This window comes from Geospiza fortis, unplaced genomic scaffold (genome assembly GCF_000277835.1).
Source record: "Geospiza fortis unplaced genomic scaffold, GeoFor_1.0 scaffold37, whole genome shotgun sequence".
Lineage (NCBI taxonomy): Eukaryota > Metazoa > Chordata > Aves > Passeriformes > Thraupidae > Geospiza > Geospiza fortis.
Window position 1 is genome coordinate 518,216 of NW_005054449.1, and position 5,982 is coordinate 524,197.

The 5,982-nt window shown below is 38.9% G+C and overlaps 1 protein-coding gene across 1 annotated transcript in view; it reads right to left on the reverse strand.

The window, feature by feature from the left end:
- GNB1 (G protein subunit beta 1) overlaps nucleotides 1-266 on the reverse strand; it is a 37,218-nt gene extending 36,952 nt beyond the window's left edge. The window contains exon 1 of the mRNA XM_031062504.1: nucleotides 250-266. The gene's annotated coding sequence lies outside the window, so the exon portion shown is untranslated. The remainder of the gene's footprint in view (nucleotides 1-249) is intronic.
- Nucleotides 267-5,982: the final 5,716 nt, after the last annotated feature.

The window sequence follows — 5,982 nt, forward strand, 5'->3', positions numbered from 1 at the left end:
CCCCTCAGCGAACAAAGGGCGAGGGCGGGCAGCAGGCGGGGGGATCGCGGCCGCCCCGCCGGCCCTGCAGGCCGAAAACAAGTCTGAAAGAGCCTCATGGGAACAAAAAGACACAAAACTGAAGCCACAAATGGTGTTTAAGCTCAGGGCTGGGAGAGGCAGAGCCTCCACGCCGCGTTAAATGGGAGTGCTCCGGGCTGCCGAGCGGGAAAGGGTGGGAGAGGCCACAGGCCTTAAAATGCTGCTCACAAGAGGCTGGCAAGCGATAAATATCTTCATATCATCGTATGAGGAGAGACTGCGGGAGCTGGGCCTGGTTAGTCTGGGAAGACTGAGGAGGGATCTCATTAATGAATAAAAATGTCTCTGAGGGGTGTCAGGGCATGGTGCCAGGCTCCTCAGCGGTGCCCAGCCACAGGACGGGGAGCAATGGCTGTAAACTGAACCAGAAGTTCCTCCTCAGCGTGAGGAAGAGTTCCTTTCCATGGGGGTGGCAGGGAGCAGCTGTGTGTGGAGTGTCCCTTTCTGGAGCCATCCCAAACATAATCTGACACTATTCCTATTTCATCGGCTCCAGGTGACCCTGCCTCGGCCAGGGTGATCTCCAGAGAGCCTTTCCAACCCTCACAAATCTGGGATTCAGTGATCTTTCCCTCAGGAACTTGACAAACAGCAATTCTGTAGCTTAGAACTTCTTTCCAGCTTTGCTTATAAAGGTACTCACACAGCCAAAGTTTCCAGAGCATTCTTTTCATGTTCTCACAGCATCCATCACTGTTCTGGAAGGGTTTGCATGAAAGAGAAAGTAGGCAAAAAATAATAAGCATAAAATTTGTAATTTCTGTCTTGCAGATGGGACCTCACATAAACCAGGCAGGAGACTTGTCACCAAAATGGAATAATTTCCCACCAGAACTCATACTGAAACCCTAATGTTGAAAAGTGAGTAGAGATACACTATTGTGTCACTTTTCCTCCAATCACAGGTCTAAATCTGGGGTTTTTCCCAAATATTTGTTTATGCCTTGCTAAAAGGTGAGGTTACTTGGCAACCAAAACAGGTTTATAGTAAAAGTAAAACAACCACAGCATTATAGCCAATTTTCAATTAAAACCTATCCAGCATGAATACACTGTAATAAAATAAACAAAAGACCCCACAACACACAAAACCCCACAAACACAACAAAAAAACAACCAAAAAAAGATTAATGAGGGCAATATTTCTTCTGCTAACTCTTCCCCCAGTAGATTCTTGCTTCCCTAGAATTTAAAGCAGTGTTCCTTCTGTCATGCCTTCTGAAGGGAGGTGTGGTTACCTTTAATTAGTAAAAGAAAGAGCAGGTCTGCCATTTAAACTGTAGGAAAGTGGATTGGCTATTATTCAGCTTGTCTGCTATGAAAAACTATTAGATCCTGGTGCGGTTAAGCCTTTGATTTATAATGATCAAATGTTTGTTTTTAAATAACTTTTATGATGCGCTAACACTTTAATTCATCACTTTGTGATTTACAAATAACAAAATAAGAAATTTACTGAAATGAAAATAAATTATTCTCGAATTACTGTCCCAAATTGCTAATATTCTTTCCAGTAACCATGGGGAAATTTCTGTTCCACCCCTGAAATGTGGACAGGAATTATCCTGTTAAAATCTGTGGAACCACATTGGGTGCAGATGGGGATGTCAATGTTCTTGAGGCTAGAGATCCATCCAGCATCCCCATCTGGAAAATACTGATTAAATCTAAGTGCTTAAGAAACACCACAAGTTTATTAGATATTTGCAAAGTTGCCTACACATTTCAAAAGCAGTTAAACACAATATTTTAGTTATTAAATCTAAGTGAGATTTATAGTAGGCAAGTTGCATGTTGGTTTTTTAAAAATTTTTTTAGTTACAGATTGTTTTTTGACTTGGCAGAGATTAAAATATCCTGATGGGAATATTCCATTTATGTGGAAAAGAATAACCACTTAATACATTAGGCAAAAAAGGTACCATACATAAAAGGTTAAAAAAAAAAAGTCCTTGTTTTACAAAGAAAAAATTCTCAATCTTATGAGATTTTGTGGAAAATTTTCAGCTAGCACTGGATCATACAGAAAAAAAATCTGTGTAATGAACAAAAATAACGTTCTAAGATTGATAGCAGATAGTAAATCACATTTTGCTTCTTTGAGAAAATAGCTGCATTGAGATTTTGTTATTGGACTAGAACAGTTGCACTGTCAATTAATTATATCATAAATTACATAATTATAACTGATGTCATTTTAAACTAATGCATGCTTTTTCCTATTGCACACTCTTATCATACAGATCCTGCTTTTCCTCCTTAGATTTCTCTTACATGATTTTACCAGCAGTGCAATTCTAATAACTAAACATGGTTTGGTTTTTTTGAAATAAAATACACATTCAGATCTTATCCCCTCCTAAGAATCTCTTTTTTTTTTTGCAGCATTCTAACTTTTATGCATTCTAATTTTTAAAACCTGGAGGTTTTAAAATCTGAGGAATCCCACATTGCTGTGTGCAGCAAGGTGGTTTATTCTGCTGTCCTCATAGAATCCTGTGCTGGAAGCTGCTGCACAGGCATTATATTGAATTTTAAAATTTATTTTTCATTTTTAATCCTAATTTTTCTCACAGATCCATGAACTGCCATAGTTTGCACTGTTCAGTGGATGAATGTGCAAATCACCAGAATTAAGTGGACTTACCAGATACAAGTTTATCTCTTTCTATACGCTGCAAAAATATTGTTTAAAACTGAAAATTTAGCTGAAAATACCTGTGAATATTTGAAGATCTGCTACAGATAATCAATAAAACCAATTTTAATGGGTTTTTTTTAGTCAACTTTGAAGTTACTGTTTTGGTCCTGAGTTAGAGCTACAGAAAACCTCTCTGCAGAAGGGTTGCTCCACAGTTCTCCATTGCAAAATTTCTTGCACCTTTTTCTCAATCAGCTGACATTAACCCCTTTGTAGGGAGCATCCTGAGTTAGGTGAAGCTTTGGGCAGTTTCACTTCTTAAATTAATTTTTGCATACAAATACCATAGTTATAATCAAAATTTACATGTTGTTATTGTATGATTCTTATGGTAAATCAAGATGCTCCTGGGCTCTGACAGAATAACTGTCACCAAACAGGTATAAATTATGCTTTCTACAAAAAGGTGAAAAATCAACACTTACCAAAATTGCAAAGCTCCTCAGATGGTATAAGGATACTGCTGAAGTAATAAATAATTGTGTTTTGCCTCCTTTCTTTGTTACCTCAGGTAAGTGTTTTTAATAGACTGGCTCAAAACTCCACCTCATATTCCAGAACCACACCATTCCCCATTCCATAACATTTTGTCTGCCTTTCTATCCTCTGATGGCTGCAGAGTGCATTCTATGAACCCTGGAGAGAGCCAAGGAGACACTCACGTGATTTTGAATTAGTTTGAAGTTCTCCATTTGGTCCCTAAAGAAAAGCAGAACTCTCATTTCTCCTGACATTGCACCAAAATTAAAGGAAGCTTATACAATGTCTAAACTTCAGCTGTGCTTCAACCCTGAGTCTCTTCAGAACTCTTTTTTTTATATTATTGTTTTATTTTTTAAAAGCTAATTCAGAGCAGTTCCAACCTGCTGTTATTTGCCACTTCTTTAACAATTGGATGACAATCATCACTGCTACCTTCTGAGGAAGGACCCAGGTAGCAGAATATCAAGATCATTCATTAGAGAAAATAAATAAGTAAAAGCAAACTGAATAGAAATCCTCAGTGGGGCCAGGCAGAGCAAAAAGTAGGAGTAGCTCAGTCTCCTTAGTTACATTCTGCATTCTCACAGTTTCTTTCAGTTTCCCTATTATTATGGAACAAAAGAGTTATTTTAAACACTTCTGAGAACATGGCATAAAATTAGCAAAACTGTGTTAGTCTGCAGAGAATATAATTGACAAGGTTTTAAGGTAAGGAGAGCTGGTTCTGAGAGTCTTTGTGTCAAACAACAAAGTCCATACACTGAGTTTATAACTGATCCAGCCATGGAATTCCTGAATTCCAGTTTTGGTGAGGGTCAGGATGGGTTGTGTGTGAGATGGGTCAAGGACAGGTAATTCAGAATCGTTGAGGGACTTTGGAAGTCACTTCAAAATCCTTTGGAAAAATCCATTGCTGTGTAAGGGAAGTGGCAGAGTTGTGAAGGCTCAGAGCTTTCCTGGATGTGTCCTGGGAATGTTATAATCATGTCTTAAATGATTGTCGGGGAATATTTTGTCCTCAACAGAGGCAGAATTGGAGCAGGACACGCTGGGCTCCATGTCCTTAAAAAGGCATTATCTCTAGTCCTGTTTTCTCACAAATTCTAATCTGGTTTTCTTACAAATTATGGCTGGAGGTGCTTTCATTTCCAGGGAAAAACCTTGCTCCTATTCCTTTGTGACCCATTTAAAAAGAATCAGTGCCACAGGTATCTCTCACTTCAACAATAATACAAATTTATTCCTGGTTCCTATGTTTGGCAGAACTTGTAGCATTTTCCAAAGCCAAAAAATTACAAATACTGTTGTCTTAGACATAGGAAGCTGATGCAGAGCGATGTGAAATTATTTAGACACCACCACCCAGCACTTTGTGAAAAGAAGGGAGATGAAATGTTGGGGTTGCTTGAGCCTGGATCTCCTGTTCCTCACAGTCAACACCTGATTTTATACTCTGATACAATCCTACAGTGACACAAATACAGAATTTTGTAATCTCTGTGGATACTTGTTCAACAAAACACAAAACTTCTCTGCTGGGAAGAGAAGTTCTCTGTTCTGAACTTTTCTTTTTTCCATCTTCCAACTTTGAAGCATAAACAAGTGTCTCAAGGTTGGTCTGAACATGTTTATGCACTTACCAAACACCAAATCTCCATTTTTTTCATTCTATTTAAACAAATCCATCTTAAGAAAGACAAAAGAATAGCTTTGAGTGGTTTTTTTCCTAGAATCAGAATTGTATCACAGCTCTTTTCCATGTGCTGGGGATTATTCTGGTTTTCCTTTGTACTCAGGTATTTATTACGAGTTTACATTTTTGCTGTACCTTTAAACTTGCAAGCTGTAGCTTGGCTTTTAAAAGTCCTTTGTTGCTCTTGGAAAAGAATATAATAGCAACAAAGGGAATTGTTATAATCATCTTAGAAATCCGATTCTGCATTGTGTGTTTACACCCATTTATAAACACGCCCAACTAATTGCACCATGCCGGTCTTCCTTTAAGTAGGTAACACTTGGGTTGCATGAAGGCTGATCAAGCAGTTTGAGTAAAAGCTTAAAGCCTCATATTTCTCCATTTAAATCCTCATATTTCCCCATTTAAATCCTCCTATTTCCCCATTTAAAGGGACTTTCCTCAAGGGGTTCATTGAGCAGCAAACAGAAAAACAACTGGGACCCAGGAGACGCTGAGAGTTTAGAATCCACACTGAGAATTCAGCCTAGCTACTAAACTTTCCACGATGTCAGACACACCACACCTGTGGTGAAGTTTGAAATACCTTCAAAGACAAGAAGGAATTTGCTCACCTTGCTGTGTGTCAGATTCCCATGGAGCTTCCATCCCATTCTTCCATCCATGAAGGAGCAGTGTGGGAAAGGGGGCACAGCTGTGTGTCCTAAGGAAGCTGCTGCCAACCATTTCTGTTCTCTCCAAGAGCCTGACCTGCAGCTGAAGGAGAACTTCAGTGCTGCTGCAGGATTCCAGAATGCAGACAACAAAATTGCAGCTGTAGAACAAAAATATTCATGGTCAGGGGACTTTACCACTGGCCTTGGGAATCCCTGTGAAGTCAAACAAAGCCTAATTGCCATAAGAAGGTTGGAGAGTTCAGTAGGCATTAATGGAATAGCAGTAGGTAATAAAATGAGTAGGTTCAGTGATGCTTACATCCATACTCCAAAAATTAGTATTTATTTGGGAAGAAAGGAAAACA